We start from the raw sequence: 17279 nt of genomic DNA on the forward strand, positions 1-17279 counted from the left end.
ATCCTAAATCCCACATCCTTATGCGGAAATATTCTCTCTCCATGGGGATTTTGGGAGAATCAAGTTGATGAGTTTCGAAGGAAAATTGCCATAATAATGTTTATGGTGAACTAGAAGTGCAATGTTCAACGCTTCGTATTTGCAGGATGATCATGCAAAGGAGGCAGATCTAGACTAATTCTTGCATTTTACACATACATAGTGTAACACTATATATATTCTTAATGAAGGCATCTTCAAAGGGAGCACGCATGGAAGCGTGCTTCTTGCCTTTTCAGCTGCATTAGAGGAGATTCATCAGTTCGCGACATGTGTTTAAATTAAGAAAATTTATGTACATACATATAATATTTCAAATATAACAAACTTTTTACGAAGAAATAATTTCAAGAGGGTAGATGAATTTTATTTGCTTTTATTTTGAATTTTAATTTAATTTCTTCAAAGCTCAAGAGATCTTTCATTAAAGGATCTTAAGTAATTTTTAATGCTTAAGTGAGGTTCACAAATTAATTTTCCTATTAATTAACCAGGCGTCTCCACTGTCATCCTTGAATTAATAACGAACATTGTTCACAGAATTGCCTATAAATTGATTGATTGTGATCGATGTAAAAGAAATATATAAGTTTAGAAAAGCTTTAACTTGAAGGGAAAATGTACTGGTAAGCTGACCAAGCTTACGAGAGCTATGTTTCTTTCAGTGTACCAATTTTGTGAGAGCAAACTAGAACGCAAATTCATTTAAATACGCACAAAGTTCGAAAAAGTTGAAAAGTCATCCCTCAAAAAATCTTTAAAACGCCATATCTCGGGAACGGCTTCATAGATTTTCGAGTTTGAGCTATCGTTGGAAAGGTCTTAACCTCAACTGTAACATATTAAAATATGAAGTAAATCGATAATGGCATTTTTGAAAAATTCGAGTTCGAAATTTTCGAAAATTTTGATTTTGACTTTAGCGCCTCTCGCGGTCATTTCTCGAAGTTGTAATGTTCTAGACATTTGTAGGGTTTCACGAAACCTTTCATTTACGCTTGAGTTCATCAAAATCGGACTAGTAGAACCCGAGATATGACATGTCAAAGTTGGAACTCAATATTTTCAAAATGGCGACATAAATTTTTTAAAATTTTTTTTTATAAATAGATGTTATAGTAGGCTATAATATATCAAAAAATGAAGCAAACCGATTATGGCGTTTTCGAGATATTCATCGAAAACTCATCGAATATTTTGTTTTTGATTTTTGGCCCCCTAGCGGTCACTTTTGAAACTTCAGATGTTCTAGAAAGTTGTAGGGTTTGTTGAGATTTCTGCAACCCAGGCAATGGCACTGGGCTGGAATTGCCGGTTTCTTGCGGCCCGGTTGCCGTTATCATTTAGGATCGGCTAGTGTGTTATTTCTGTGCATGCGTGTGTATTTGTTTTCCGCACGCACTAGTATTTGCCAGATCCTGTCCACCTAACTTGGCTCGTCATTTGACGGCCCGCTTTGTCTGAGGCCTCCCAAGCCGTTTTGTCCCATCCCTTCCCTCTTATTAAAGTAATATCACAGTTTGATATCACAGATCGTTTCCTTATCACTGGTCCAAGTTTAAAATCTTATAAAAGTTTTAAATAGGGACAGCACAAATAAGTTAAATAAAATTACCCTTAAGAGTCCTTAAGAGACTTTAGTGGCAAATTTTTTTGTGCCTATTCGGAGCCTGTTTAGGCTCTCTAAAGTCTCCTTTGGGATTGCCCCTCGGGTGCCTACCACTATCGGCACCACGCGCCCAGATGTTGCGCTATAGCGCTCTTGGGCTAGGGGGATAAGGGGCGCATATTTTTCACATTTATCCCTTACCCCTTCGGCGAGGCCACCCATATCCTCATGGCGGACTGTTACGTCGACCAAGAGGACCCCTTCCCGGTTCTTTACCACCAGGTCGGGTTTAAGGTAGCCACCTTCGGGGAGGGAAAATGTTGGCTCTTTAGTGAGCACTGCCCCCGGATCCTTTTTCGTCACTTCCTCGATGACAAGATCTAGGATCTTATTGTGACGGTGGATCCTCGTGGCTTTGGTGTGGGTGCACTGACCCATAATGTGACCCAGGGTCTCCGGAAGTGCTCCACAGTTTCTACAAGTCACGTCTGTGTGGCCGAAATACTTCTTGGTTGTGACTTTAGTGGACAGCGTATTGGTGCGAGCCCTTAGTGCTGAGATGTATCGGCATGGTTTGAGCAGTGTTGGCCGATACAACCATTGATTTGCCTCCTGGGAGTCCAGGAAGGCGTGTACTGCTCTTCCATGAGCTTCGCTGGCTGCACAATTATCCAATTGCTGTTTTCTTTCACTAGCTTTGTAATCTTCAAGTACCTGCGGAGATTCTATCGGCCATTGTAGTCTGGCGGACTTGGCCACTCTCTTTCATTTGAGCCCGGATTGATCAAAATTGGTCAAGCCGTTTTCGAGTTATGGTCGATTTTCGATGAAAAATTGTGGCGGCCATATTGACTAAACGGCTTGACCGATTTTCGAAAATGAGGTATCGTTGGAAAGGTATTAATGTCCCCTACAACATATAAAATTTCAGATTTTTAGCTATTACAGGGGCTGAGATATAGCGAAAACAAAATTTTGAGGTTATTCAAAATGGCGGACGGAGGGGTGGGGGGTGGATTTGACATCATAATCGGATGTCTTCCGGTCGATATTTAAACTTTGCCGTTTACCGCAAGTCTCTATCTATCACCGTTCTCTTGCAATATAGCGATAGGTTCCGGCCGGAAATTTTTTTTTTGGCGCATACGTTTTTTGGAATGTAGGGACCCTAATTCGTGCTCATCCCAAGTTTGAGCTCGATCTGACGACTTTCGATTTTGCTCGGTACACAAAAGCTGTGTCTGAAAGAAACACAGCTAAAATCTGCTTGAGATGTCGATAGTTGGTTAAGTAGTTTAAGCTTTTTTATGCTTCTCTTTATTACGAATTTTCTTGAAGCTTTTCCCAAAATTCATAATAAAAATTGAAATATTAAATAAAAACTTTCATTTTAATTTGAAAATGATCCATAGTCGTAATAACAATTCATATTGGTGACAATTATTGGGATACTTGGTAAAATGTGGTTTTGAATATTCTGAATGTGTAGTTAAGAGATGTTTAGGAAAATTTACCCCAAAAAGCAACCACCTCTCAAATGGAAATTGCGGAGAATTCTAAAATAGACATGCACTGCTGAGAATAACGTATAAACTCGTATAGTGCAGGAGAGAAGAGACTATGAAATTTCATGCGGTATCACATTTAATTAATACACCACCCCTGTACAATGAATTTTGCTCAAAGCTAAACAATTATATTTTGGCACACCCAAAAGCTTGCAACGAGCTCAAAATGGTGCGGTGAAGAAACTCATTTGACGTGGAATTTGCAACTAGATTCCTGTCCTATCATCTGCCACCTGCATAAATGCAAATATTGATTGAAATGTTCCAAAAAGGAAATGATGGAAGCACACAGAGAGAGGATAATTAATTGATGGCTGGACAAACTATTTCGGACCTTTGGGACAGTTTCTACTTTCCTCTGCTGAGGTGATTGATAAATCTGAGCGATTTGAGCACTAAAAATTATTTTCAATAAAAAAAAGAAAATCCATTTTATTATTTTCGGTTAAAGGAAATCCAATAGAAATGGTTGAAAAGGTGAAATCTCAAATTGGCTACAAGGAAAGGAATTTCTCAAGAAATTATAGTTCCTCAACAATATAACGCGCAATATATGTACACACAAAAAAAGAGCTCTCCCATGGATGGAAGAGTGAGAGCTGCAATTCCGAGCAGCCGTACACAATGGTGATGTGTGCTGGAAGAGAAATAAACTTTTCTCCCCGTTTATTTACATATAGATTTATGAAAAGTTTAATCGTAAATTCAGCATTATGAAATTTCCCAGCTGTTGACGTGAAGGCGTGCCTTTTACGTGTGCTTTTAACTTGAGGGGTGTGTGCCAAATAGATAAACGTGGTAGTTTCAGGATTCCCCGGATGATGTGTTGCCCTCAAATATTCAACTTCAAATTGTATATACAACACATTTACTACACTTTGCTTCCTTCTAAACCAATATTAAAACAAATAAATTAGCAAATGTAAAAAATAAGAATAAAATATATATTTTGTACCTCCAAAATTAATTTAAATAATTTTATTAATTCAATATAACAAAATTATTGATGTGAACGTTATAAAAATGAATTGAATTACAATTTGTAATTTAATTTATGAAAAAGCTCAATCATTGAGAGTTTTTTTCTTTCGAATAATTCCCCATATCTAATTATGCTAATGTATGTTGGATACGCAGCATAAATATATCCGAGTTGTTTTGATAAAAAAAATCCATTAATTTCTGGCCAAAAAGGATGCGAAATTCCACAAACTTGCTAATTAAAGCTACATCTCCTGTGATTAATTGCCAAAAATGAAGGGGATTGCTTTTATGTGAAAAAGTTTCAAAAAAGCTCTCCAAGTTTCATTGAGAGTGAAATTTCCTACCCTTTCGGCATTGGAAATTGCGTTAAAAGAGGGAATGTTTGGTGTGTAATCGACATTTATGGTGGAAAGTTATTCCTTCAATGTTTTACACATAATCAGCAAATAAAGCTCAAAAAAGCTCAATTCCATACGGTCAACATAAGCAAGAAATAAATGATATATTAAAAAATTTTAAAACTAAAAAATTGGATAATTCATTCCCTTAATGCAACCATAACTAAACATAAATCAATGCATCTGCATTTTCCATCTAATACAGCAAACATGACGCATGCAAATTAAGTCAATCAAGTCGTGATTCCGTGAGGATGAAAAGCTCTGCGTCAAAATTGAATAATTGCAATGTGATGAAATGTCGAGCTTTGCAATAACACTGGCGTACAGAATGGTGACGAAGGATTTTCCCCGGATTCAATATATGTAAATGGATTTGAATTTGGTATTAGCAAGTTTCAGGATAGGGAGTGAGAGGCATACATTTGCTGTGTGCGGTAGTAGCTACCCCAAACTAAGCCATCATTCTCGGAGATTTGCTCGATTTTATTCACCAGGGAATATTCCATTAAATTTTGTCAGTTTGAAATAAATATTATCTCTTAATTACTCGCACTTCATCGTTTTAAAGTAAACTCCATCGTCTGTGGTTTGACGATGAATGTGGTTGACTGTAGTTTCTTCCCCATATAATAACCAAATTGGATTTCTATTCTAGCAATTTTCAGAAAAGTCCCTCCTTTCATTGGACACTTTCACACGCTTAGATATTATATGATTTTAATTTAAGGAAAATATTTAGGTAGCAAATGTGCTTAGATAGCTATATAAAATAAATTTTAAATTTAATTCTTTTTCCTCCCCGTGAAAATGTAGATATATAAAATTTCATAGAAGTATGGTACTTTTCACACGCATTCGTGCTCTTCATTTGCAACTTCATGCGTATTTATTGTGGAAAATCTCTTGTTATCCCTTCAATTTGATTGAAAATAACCCAAAATGACGGGGTTTATTCCACTAATAAAGCCACTACCGCGTAGAACGCAATTTTGGTGAAACAAAAGGATTATCTAAACCATAAATAAATCCTCTTTCACGCTACGATAATTTTACTGTCTGATCTACCAAATTTATCTACTATCAATGCAACCATTTTCCAAGTTTTCGCAATTATTTCCTTGAAGGAAAACTTTTATTTTACTTATTTTTAAGGGCTCTGTGTCAATACTTTTCTCACGAAAAGCTACTTGAAAAAGCTCATTGCAAATCTGAGCTGAAAAGAAATAAGAATCGTCATCATTCCAACTGAAATTCTGTACAGTAAATACATACGTTTGCGAACCCTTTAGCTGCATGATTTCCATTGATCTTCCGCATTGAACAGGTCAAATCTGTGGGAATTGGCGCAAAGCTCAACATTGCACATATGGAGTGGAACATTGAGCGGAGATTTGTGATAGACTACATCATGTCGTCATGTTTGGCATCAAAGGCAATATGTATGGAAGTATTTCAAAATTTTAGTTCTGCTCCCAAACAACCAGTATTTACGAGTAATCCCTTCTGGATGGGGGGTTGATGGAAACACCACACCGGTCATGTGATAAGGGGTGTGTGTGGAGTGAGGGATGAGGGTCCCTATTTGTGCCATAATTGACATGTGAAGCATGTCCCTGGAAGAGACACAGAGGGAAAAAGGTTGCGGGAGGGTAGAAATAAAAAACTAAAACCGGCGTTGTGTATTTTTCCAGTAAAGTGACATAATCCTCATCCTTTTTCGTGCAATGCACTGCAATGTTGTGCTTCCCTCAGCGCCTTTAAAAACAATAACATGAATATAAATATTTTTTCAATACATATATGACACTTGCATCACTACGTGACACGATATAATTGAAATCATGAATGGGGAAACAAATACTCAAGCGATGTGCTTTATAAACTCGAGTATAAATTGAAGGATTCGCAATGGGAAAAGCTTTGGTTTGAATGTTGTGAGGAAAAAAAACAAATTGCGCTAATTATTTTTATTTCCCTCGCTTTATAACTAAAAAGAAAGGCAAATAAAGTAGAAAAATTATTATACATATGCTTGATAATTTCTAGGGGGGTAGAATTAATATATAATTTTATGCATCATGCATAAGTAGGTTAAGTTGTATATTAGGGGAGACAAGGGCTGAAAAAGCCAATAAAAGCTCAAAGTATTATTAAGTAGTATTATTCAGGGGAATCATCAGCAATGATGGCCACCCCTTTACCAGCTAAATAAATAAAAAAAAAATATATAAAAGCATTATTATTAAAAGCTCAAAAGCTTTACCATCGATATAGAGAAAAGTCTGAGGCAAAATTTAAGGGCAGGAAATTTCCTTGAGAAAATTTTTTTATCTCCTGGAAATCTTGAAGATTTAGATTAATAAAAATTTATTTAATTAGCCATCTGTCTTCACTTTATAAGCTTAAAAGTTAATAATATATTTTTATTTAATTATTTACTTACCTAGCTGTTTTTTTTAAGAAATAAAACGGGAATCAATATTAATTAATTTCTAAAATTATTCTTTAGGCAAGGACTGTAAAGTAAGTATTTCTTACTAGGTACCTTAAGTTGTAAGGCATAACCAAAATTTTGGAGCTTATCTCTTTTATCAAAACTTTAATTAGGTCTCCCTCCCATCATTATGTATTTTGCAGCAATTTAATAACTTTGTATTTAATGAGAAATGAATAGTTGGAATAATATGGTATAGCATGTCTATATTATAGTGATTTCTGTCCCAATTAAATCATGTACGGCAGATCTTCAGTGATTTACCGTATAGGGAATTTCCTGTACTTACTCAAGCCATCACTTCAAAGCACACATTCGGAGTAGTTGTGCCATTTATGTGATAATTAATGATGGTATATACAGTGTTGACACGCAATTCAATTTATGTCATAATTACCAGAGGATTCACAATGTTATCGTGTCATGTCCTTTGAGTTATGCCATCCGCAGTGTATTTTATTCATAAGGATTTTTCCTCTCTCACTCTCAGAATGTGAAAAGTGCATCACTTTGCTTGCAAATTTAATGAGTTCTCTCGCTTTTTTTCCTGTGTAGTTAGGTATATAACGAGCAGCAGGCTGAAAAGGTCATGCAAAAAGGATTATTTTGAGTTTGGTTTACCAGCCCCAAAGGGAGGGGGGAGGCATGCGAATTTTGCAAAAGCCCACAATTGGATTTCCATATTGGAGCCAATTAGTGGGAACAGGATATAGCTAATCAGGGGTACTTTGTAATTCCATTCTGGTTTAGCCCTGAATATGTGAGTTATGGATGAAGAATTTTGTAAATAATATTTTGGAAATCACTGCAAAATTGGAGGTATATAATTTACAAATTGTTTGGTTATTTTTCAGTAATATCATTTTAGATTATTAATTTGTAAACTAATGCATTCATGTTTCAGCGCATAAATTGTCATTATTAAATTAAATTGCTATTTTCGACCGTGTTGCAGATCAATATTGTTTATAATGATTTGTGTTAAATCCATTAAATTCTCTCATTCCAATTGATAACTAATAGATACATACGTTACATATATAATATAGATATTTTATTTTATTTCTCTTTTTGTAATGGTTCTAGCAGCTGAATTAATTTATATTAAACTGCACTTTATTGGTTAATTAAAAATAAAATTTCTAGAATTCTTGTATGTTAATTTGTAAATAATTGTCAATTAAATTTAACTTTTTGATAATTTTCAAGCATTAAATATATCCTTTAAATCTAAATCTATTATGAAGGAATATAAAAGAATGTTGAAATATTTTTGACAAAAGCATTAAAATGTGTTTTTAGGGGATGAATTTCTAAATTATTCTCTTCTCTATTCAGTTCTTCGTGATTTCTGCTGGATTTTAGGTGAAAATGGAATGAATTTGGATTAAGTTTTTTGTTTTTCACGTGGCTGAATCATTTTATACCACAAAAGTATTGCATTGAATACCCGGAAGACTCCTCTGCACATGATATCCCCCTACCTCTGGGCCAGACAATAAATTTCTCTTTAGTCCTTTTGCATATAAAAGATGTTTTGCACATAGAATAATATCGTGTCATAGAGAATAATATTTCTTGTTAACATTTTGAAAATTTGCTGTAGAACAATGATGCAAAAAAACGATGGGAAAAATATGTGAGGAGGAATGGCTTTGCAATTACACATTTTCCCCACACACACGAGCCACTGACCATAACAATTCACACCACAAAAGATATTCTATAAATCAACAAACCACCCTTTCGTGTATGATGTAGGAGAGGAGAGTTCTTTGTCTAATTGCCCTCCCACATAGAAAATGTCATTTGGCTTTTATCCATCGTCGACCTCATTTTATTTCTGCTGCTTCCTCTATATATATTTCTCTTTCCTTCACAAAGGGCAACACAGTGGTAAGGGAAGTTTTGTACGAGAGGGTGAGAAAATCTTTGCATGATAGGAAAATATATATTTTCATACCTATTTGAATTTAAAACATGCAATAAAAATAATTTGGAGATTTTAATAAATTTGAAGTTTCCAAATAAATTGTCTCCCCAAGTGGAAATTTTGTCTTTTACTTTTGATTTAGGATAGTATTGCATGGAGAAATACTATTTGCTTCACACGTGCTTCATGTAAATACCATATTAACTACATCAAGCATCGCAGCATCAATTCTAACTCTACATAAATCAACCAAAATTAATGTGATTACAAAAAAATCAATGAACTCAAAAGCTCCAAAAGCTCACCGAAAGAACCAAAGAAAACAGAGAGAGAAAATAAATCCACATATGTGGGGTGAATTGATTGAGTTGAGGACTTCCCCTAATTTTGTGTAAAGAAAATAAATCAATGTAATCAAATATTACCCGAAAGTGGTGTAAATAATAAACATTCCCCAAACCCTTAATGAGAACAAATCCATTTCCCAAAGTCTTTAGGGAAATTATACATAGATTTTGGGAGAATTTCTCTAAATCGATTGTTTGGCAAAATTTCTCAATACAAAACCTCATCCCACTCAATGAAGGCCTGGGGAGGCCCTTGAGTGAAAATTGTAACAAAAATCCCGCAATTATTTCCTTTTTAGTGTCTGAGGGAGGGGGTGGGAGAGGGAAATTACGCTAATTTGGGTTGTGGAATATGTTTTGCTTCCGGGGGGTGAGCTTAAAGTTGTGTGCCATTTATTGATTGAAATGGTATAAATTAGAGGAAGAGTGGGCAATTCATTTACGCAAGAGAATTAATGAAACTGTCCGTGGAAATTAATTGTAATAAACCAATCGATAAATTAGGACCATTTGATACTCATTTTGCACAAAAAGCAGTAAATGGAATTAAATGGAGAACTCACATTTAATATTGTTCATTATTATTGGGAAGTTAATGAGCTTTTTTTTCTTTGCTATATTTTTCTGATAAATGCAAATTGTTTGAAAAAGTAGGTGGTTTATGCAATTGTATCCAATAAAATTTTTTTTTATTAAAAAATGATTATTTATTGAAAAGGGGAGACATTATAAATCAAACATTTAATTAAAAATATATATATTGAAATATTTGAATTAAGCTTTTTCGCACAAACTTTAAGCTTACTCTAAACCCGTAAATGATCAAAAATGCCTCACTATCTAATCAGAACTTAGAAATTTATCTTTGACTTTGCAGGAAAGTTTAAAAAAGCTCTTAAAGCTTCAACAGAAATGGAAAACCTTTAAGAAAATTTATGTATGATGAAAAAATGTTATATGTAAAAGCAAGAATTCAATTAGGATTTCATTAGCTCTAAGGGAGAAATATTAAAATAATATTAAGGAAGCATTCTTTGAAATATTTTTGACTGATAGTCCTCGATCTATCCTCCAGGCGACCATTAAAAGCACACAAAAAAGCGAGCGAGTAGCTTCAGGAAATTTCCCAGCAGCACTCACAATCCCCTTGATTGCGCACCCATTTATTCATCAATCTTCTTGATGGATTGTATTGCAGTGTAGGTGGAAGAGTGCCAAAAAGCAATTGGTTAAATGAAAAACAATTTTGTTTAATACGCACAAGTCGGGAAGCAGCGGTTTGGGTGGGCGGATATGGGTGAGTGATTCCGGATACGCGCCCAAAAGCACCCCACTCATATATATTGCTAATATCATTTCCCGCACAAGTGATCTAATCTAAACATTTGTAATTCCCAGCTCTCCCAGCATGTCCTGTGCGACGAGAGTTAAGCCCCCTTCTGTGAACCCCATGGACATTCATCTCTTTTCGTGGTCTCTCTCCTTCCTCAAGTCCCGGGGAAATGCGAAGCCCCAAAAAGGGTTGCTGGGGGAGCGAGAGTGAAGCCTCAATATGAAGCTAAAATAACTGAAAGGAAATCATTTGTGGAATGGTGGGGGAAAGTTTGTTTTGTAAATGTTGCATTTTCATTAAATATATACATATACATATATCTAGGAGAATTTTATTGTGGATCTTTCATAAAATGTTCGAAAGCACTCAAAGCTCCTTCTCTCACGTTTCTTTTATCTTAATCTTGATAAATTCAAAAGAAAGAACTTTCTGAATAATATTTTTAAAAAGTCTATTCGATTTTTAGTTTAATGAATATTTGCAAACTTAACAAAAAAATAGAGAAAATATATTTTTAAAATTTAACATTTCAATTTACATGCAAAAAACATTCACCCAACATTTTTGCCGCTGCAAATATAATAAAATAAACATCAATTAAATTAATACACGCAATATTTTTAATATAATTTTCTACTCATATCGATTCTGCATCAATAATTCTGCATATTTCAGCGCATTATATTAAATAATTGCAATTTTTGCAAAGGATAAATTTTGAATGTTATAAACAAATGAAGCTCTTTGTTGAAAATTGTTTGCATAAATTTATTAAAACGGTGCGATAAATTGAGATTACTGGTAGGTATGCATAATTTATAATTATAACGAGGTAAATTGGAGCGAAGCGACAATTTACCTCGCCCGGCTTCGCGAGGAATTTTTGCGCTTCGCGCAAATTTTACAAGGAGAAAGGAATTGTGATGAATTGGTTGAATTGAAATATATTTAATGGAAGATTTATTCGTGGTAAAAACTGCCTAGTATCAGTAGTCTTTGTACCAAATTTCATCGCGATCGGACTAACGGTGTAGAAATGCATAGCTGAACAGGAACGAAATTATAGAGAGACTATAGATTATTATATTAGATAGGATTAATTCAATTATGCTCAATTTCTCGGCATTTTTTTAATTTCAAGGGAAGATGGGGGTGGGATCAACCCCACGGAATTAGAATAAAAGGCCTAAATAGAACAGTTTTGTAGGAACTCTGATATTCTCTTGATCTGTATTGAAATTATTTTTTGAGCTTTTCTTGTGTCTCGAAAAAGCTCAAAAAATAATCATATAGGGGAACGTGGCCCAATTCGGACCTCCAAAAGTCTGTGCAAAATGAGAAAAAAATGTACTGGTAAGCTGACCAAGCTTACGGGAGCTGTGTTTCTTTCAGTGTACCAATTTTGTGAGAGTAAACTAGAGCGCGAATTAATTTAAATACGCGCAAAGTCGGGAAAAGTTGAAAAGTCATACCCTAAGAAATGTTTGGAAGGCCATATCTCGAGAACGGATCCATAGATTTTCATAAATTTTTTTTTGTTTGAAAGGTCTTGAAGTCAGCTATAACATATCGAAAAATGAAAAAAATTTATGTCGCCAATTTCGAAAAATTCGAGTTCGAAATTTTCGAAAACTTTGTTTTCGATTTTAGCGCCTCTTGCGGTCATTTCTCGAAGTTGCAATGTTCTAGACATTTGTAGGGTTTCACGAAATCTTTCATTTGCGCTTGAGTTGATCAAAATCGGACTTGTAGAACCCGAGATATTACATGCTAACTTTGGAAGGCTATATCTCGAGAACGGCGACATAGATTTTCTTCATTTTTGGCATGAAGCTAGATAATATAGTCAGCTATAACATATCAAAAAATGAAGCAAATCGATAATGGCGTTTTCGAGATATTCATCGAAAACTCATCGAAAATTTTGTTTTTGATTTTTGGCCCCCTAGCGGTCACTTTTGAAACTTCGGATGTTCTAGAGAGTTGTAGGGTTTGTTGAGATCTTTCATTTTATTCCGGGTTGATCAAAATCGGTCAAGCCGTTTTCGAGTTATGGTCGATTTTCGATGAAAAATTGTGGCGGCCATATTGACTAAACGGCTTGACCGATTTTCGAAAATGAGGTATCGTTGGAAAGCTCTTGATGGTCCCTACAACATATCAAAATTTCAGCCCTCTAGCTATAATAGGGGCTGAGATAGAGCGAAAACAAAATTTTGAGGTTATCCAAAATGGCGGACGGAGGGGTGGGGGGTGGATTTGACTTCATAATCGTATGTCTTCCAGTCGATATTTAAACTTTGCCGTTTACCGCAAGTCTCTATCTATTACCGTTCTCTTGTAATTTAGTAAAAGGTTCCGGACGGCCGGCCGGCCGGAAAAAAAATTTTTTGGCGCATACGTTTTTTGGAATGTGGGGACCCTAATTCGTGCTCATCCCAAGTTTGAGCCCGATCTGACGACTTTCGATTTTGCTCGGTACACAAAAGCTGTGTCTGAAAGAAACACAGCTAAAATGGTATAAAATAAAAAGCAATATTCTCAAATTTAGTACCATATTATAGCCCATTTAATGCTCTTTTAACTCCCATAACATTCTACATTTAAATTTTTATCAGTTTTAATTAATGGAGGATTGAAAACGGCCTTAAGAGGTCCGAATCGGGCCACGCTCCCCTAATTATCATAATTGAGTGAAGCTGCTCCCATAAAAAATCCTTTTTATTGTTAATTGTTCCAAAAGAATTCTAAAGAAAAGCTCTTTCTGAAGCACATTTAAACAACAAGAAAAAAGCTCAAAGCTCAAACACAAAATGAACAATTTTTCTCAATCCCAAATTTTCTTTAATCAAGACTAAACCCTTAAATCCCGACACATTTGAAGCCTCCAAAAACGGGAAAAAAGTCTTTAATTACACCAAAAGTTGCAATTTCATCTCAAAGTTCTCACAAAATGCATTTTCCCACCACCCCATGGGGAAAAAAAACTCCGGAGCTGCAGGATTTTAATTGACGAGCGCAAAATTTTAGCCTGAATTGCTTTCTTGCCAAGTCAGCTAGTGCAATGTTGTGATGAAGAGAGCCCCGCACCGTATTTCATGTTGCGGATTTTATGATGTATTAAAAGCAATGTACCTGGGATGCTTTTGCTTCGTTTACAATATTCCAATGGGGAGCATTTACGGTGAGCACCATCTCATGTGAATATTTTAGATTTGAACGGCATTACATGATGAATTTTAGGCATTGATTTGACCACACGGTGATTTGGTGCATTCAGCAGAATATTCATGCGTATAAATTCAAGCTGAGGTGTGTGCTTTTTAATATAAATAGCATGTCAGGGGGCTGGCGGGGAGGGTGTAGGCAAAAAGTGAATGTGCAATCAACTATACATAGCAAAATCCTCGGGGATGAAAATGTGAAATTTTTGATTACAAAGCGCTTTTTGGTTCCACATCAATGGAGGATTTTCAAATTATTAATGCAGAATGTTGGATGAATTAAAGAAATTCCTCATTGAGGATAAAATAATCGTATTTTAATCCTTGCGGAAGCATTCAGAGGATAGTTGAAATTCAAAAGGATTTTTTTCGAGCTTTACGAATGAGCTTTAGGAAGACTCAAATATTGTCTTCAAACCTCAATTAATTGAAAAGCTCGGAGGTTCCAAAAATTATCCCATCCTCTATATTAAATTTATGAATTTTGTGCCAATCAGAAGAAAACCGCAGAAGAAAATTTCCTCAAAAAATCTCTGCATTTAAATTCTTTCCTCGAAAAAGTTTTTAAAGGATCCCCCATAAAGGCTTTTTTGGGAGAGAAGATGCATTTCCTTTTTGACGAGCATCTGAAAGTTTTCCCTTTTCCTCCTTGAAAAGAGGAAATGGATGGAGCGTGAACAATTGTTAAAGGACGCTTATTGTCCCCGAAAATCTCGTGTAATTCGCAATGTGTAGTAAATCCTTCTTTGTGCTGCGGTGGGTTGGGGGGTGGCACAAAAGATGTGATTTGGCGAGATAATAGGGCGACTGTCATTTCCAGGGAAGTTCATAAATATTAGTTGGTCTCATATAAACTCCTCTGTGTATGTAATATCCTCTCGCTCAGCATCCACGGGACTAAATTCATGTTCAACGAAAATCCCTCTTCTGCAAGACTTTACGCTGCTGTGTATGGAGGTCAACTTGCAGACGGATTTCTTTTCCTCAACGTGCCTTTTGGATGTGATTTTTTTTCTGCTGTTGTTGCTTCGGCTTGCTTGTACCCAGAGGCTACGCCATGATGAACACATTGTGGTTGTGAGGCAGAAAAAAAAGGAGCAAACACACTCATGCGAGGAATAATTCTAATGTGAGGACACACATAAATTTCCATGGGCGTAGCGTTTTTATCATGGATCATTTTCTCCATCTTCTCCGTAAATCGCAAATTGCTATCTCGAGGGGAAGATTGGTACGACGCTATAGCATGGCTATATAGAGAAAATTCTTACAGTGTGACGGGGATACTAAATTCTTGCCGGAAGAGAGATTTTTTCTGTGTGTACATGTAGAAAAGCTTCAAAGTCGAGAACAAAGTTTTAGTTAGCCTAGGAGTTAACTATTCGCCCCATAGACTCTTCTCCTGTGAATTCGCATCTTCAGCATCACAACTACACCCCCCCAGTATGAGGCCACAATAAAACATTCTCTCGTTAAAACTCACCCCGAAAGTTGTGCACCATTAAATTCGTTATTCGTCCCTGTCGGAGAAAAATTCAGAATGTCCAAGTTGTAGCTCTGTGAGGTAGGCATATATGTGTACACAGACGACCTCCCCCTACATGCTTGGGCTCACTTTCAATGTCCGCCTGTCCATTCTGCTGCTACTGTGCTTTTTTTCCCCAACATCCACCCTGCACTCTGTGGAGCAAAGCTTCTTTGTCGTCGAAGCTCTTTTTTTTCCTTCAACCCTTCTTTTTCACTTGTCTCGTGCTTTCCAATACCTTTCGTTTATTTAGTAGTTTCCGCCGGAATAAACGAAACAGATGTGTCCACTACTGACTCCACGATCTTCCTGTATATATGTCTCTCTTTTCAAAGCTAATGTCTACCCCTAAAATCAAGGGGTTTGTTTCTTGCAAAAAATATACTTTACTGGTTCTAAATAAAAATTACTGGCCAGCACACAAGTCAAATTCCTGCTAAAAGTTTTATCCAGATATGGCGTTGAAGGCTCTTAATAGTTTTATTTATTAACTTAAATATCTTAAAAGAATTTATTATCTAATTTTTCCAGCAATTAAAAAAGCAGAAAATAAAAATTTCAAGAATATTTTTTTTTCTTGAAAAGCTCGAAAGTTTAATAAAGGAGACTATTCACTTTGAATCTTACGTAATATTATTGAAAATTTAATTTAATTTTAGCTGATAAGTTTATCAGCTAAGAACAAACTGAATAAAAAATCATACAAAAACGAAAACTTACCGAAATTAAAATTGTAATTTTATTGCTTCAGAAAGGTGATCAATTAATTGAAAAGAAAACTTAGATTTATGCTGAAATAACGCCATTTTGATTTATTTCAACGACATTCAGGTACGATTTTACGAACGTAGTTGATAATGGTCCTATATTAAGAATTTAATTTAAAATATAACTGAAAATTAAAAAAAAAACCCTACAAAATTAGTTTCTTTAAAAAATCGTTTTTAAAGCAAATTAAAACCTGAAGAAGAAGACATTACCTCCCCCAAAACGTCCTACTCATTAAAAATGAGGAATTTCAGAAAGTCAGTTTCTGTATTTTACTCCCTTCCATCCTCCCTATTTAAATATAAAAATTAAATAAATAAAAATCAGCAAAGAAAAATCTTGAGTTTTATCTTCAACCATTAGTCCCCCTGCTGTGTAAAATGTGTCGCCTTTCAAGTGACTTGACCATCGAAGGGGACTTCCTTGGCAAAAGGAGGAAAAGACACTGGACTTGACTGCCCAGTACAATTGCTACAAAATGCAGAAGGACAGTGTAGCGACGGCTGAAGATGGCGCAAAAAAAGAGCGACAAGAATCGAAAGGAATGTATTGAAAATGAATTTAGAGGGGAGCTTGTAGCAGGAATGGCACAGAAAGGGGCACATTAACCCCCTTTCCCCTACCCATGGGGGTGAGTGTAAAATGAGAACAAAGTGAAACAGTGTGACATTATGGGGGGAGAGACGAGTGCAGGCAGGATGAGAGGATGGGAATACTATAAATTTGGATTTAGCAGAAGCACTGCGAGGATGGAATTTTAAACATCCCCAATGGGGCTCTCCGTGCTACGGAGAGATCATGGAATTGGCAGGTGAAATATCGCAAGATATCACGGGGGTAATTCAATAAAATTTTATTGCAACCCCCTCCACCCCCGCCAAATGCTTATCTAAGTCAAAGTTTCTACAACTTCTCCACCCTCAGTCTAAATGCACTTAATGATGTACAAAATTACATTCGGTTGAGAAATTGAGCGTCTCCTTTCGCCAAACCCAATGAACCTTTTCACCATCATCCTCTCCTTGTTTGGTAGACGAAGAAAAATTGCCACACT

This window comes from Lutzomyia longipalpis, chromosome 2, assembly GCF_024334085.1.
Source record: "Lutzomyia longipalpis isolate SR_M1_2022 chromosome 2, ASM2433408v1".
Classification (NCBI taxonomy): Eukaryota; Metazoa; Arthropoda; class Insecta; order Diptera; family Psychodidae; genus Lutzomyia; species Lutzomyia longipalpis.